Source organism: Rhinopithecus bieti, unplaced genomic scaffold (genome assembly GCF_001698545.2).
Source record: "Rhinopithecus bieti isolate Rb0 unplaced genomic scaffold, ASM169854v2 scaffold_3902, whole genome shotgun sequence".
In the NCBI taxonomy this organism is placed as follows: Eukaryota; Metazoa; Chordata; class Mammalia; order Primates; family Cercopithecidae; genus Rhinopithecus; species Rhinopithecus bieti.
Genome location: NW_016804460.1, coordinates 639,539 through 641,038, shown reverse-complemented (window position 1 = coordinate 641,038; position 1,500 = coordinate 639,539).

Below are 1,500 nucleotides of genomic sequence, written 5' to 3'. Positions count from 1 at the left end.
CTTTTTCTTCCTTTCTTCCTTTCTTTCTTCATTCCTTCTTTCCTTCCTTCCTTCCTGCCTTCCTTCCTTCCTTCCTTCCTTCCTTCCTTCCTTCCTTCCTTCTTCTTTCTTTCTTTCTTTCACGGCGTCTCTATCTGTCGCCCAGGCTGGATAGGCGACACCCATGGCGGTGGTGCCATCTCGACTCACTGCAACCTCCACCTCCCGGGTTCAAGCGATTCTCCTGCCTTAGCCTCCTGAATAGCTGGGAATACAGGCGTCCGCCACCACGGCCGGCTAATTTTTTGTATTTTTAGTAGAGATGGGTTTTCACCATGTTGGCCAGGCTGGTCTCGAAGTGCTGACCTCAGGTGATCCACTCGCCTCGGCCCCCCAAAGTGTTGGGATTACAGGCGTGAGCCACCCCACCTGGCAGCTTATCAGCTTTCTTAAGCTTTTGGGCTGAGATGAGGCGGTTTTCTAGATACAGGATCATGTCATCTGCAAACAGGAATAGTTTGACTTCCTCTATTCCTATTTGAATGCCCTGTATTTCTTTCTCTTGCTTTATTGCTCTGGCCAGAACTTCCAATACTATGTTAACAGGTGTGGTGAGAGAGGGCATCCGTGTTTTGTGCCTGTTTTCAAGGGGAATGCTTCCAGCTTTTGCCCATTCAGTATGATGTCGGTTGTGGGTTTGTCATACATGGCTTTTATTATTTTGAGGTATGTTCCTTTAAAACCTAGATTATTGAGGGGTTTCAACATGAAGGGATGTTGAATTTTACAGAAAGCCTTTGCTCTGTCACCCAGGCTGGAGTGCTGTGGCCGGATCTCAGCTCACTGCAAGCTCCGCCTCCCGGGTTCACGCCATTCTCCTGCCTCAGGCTCCCGGATAGCTGGGACTACAGGCGCCGCCACGTCGCCCGGCTAGTTTTTTGTAGTTTTAGTAGAGACGGGGTTTCACCGTGTTAGCCAGGATGGTCTCGATCTCCTGACCTCGTGATCCGCCCGTCTCGGCCTCCCAAAGTGCTGGGATTACAGGCTTGAGCCACCGCGCCCGGCCACAGAAAGCCTTTTCTGCATCTATTGAGATAGTCATGTGTTGTACCATTTCTTTCTAAAGGAACAGAGGGAAAGCTAGAAAACAGTTTCGGAGGTGATACTTGGGGTCTCCCGCACCCAAAGCGGGAATCACTGACCTGCCAACAACCCCACTGGACGCAAAGCCCTGGATTATGTATTATTTATATTCATTTTTGCTGTTTCCACTTGGCTATTTTCTTGGTCTGTGGATCCAGAAATTCTCCTGGGAGTCTAACTAAAGTTGCCTAATTTTAAGTGCTCCCTCTGTCCTCCATCTCAGTCACTCAAAACACCACAACCCTTTCTCGCCTCTCCTGGCCCTAGGCCTCTGAGGTCTCTCCTGAAGCTCTGGTGACCCAACGGGTCAGGTTGAGGGCGAACAGAAAGAACAAAAGCGTTCTTCCCTGGGCCTTCGCGGGGGCGGGGGCGGGGGCG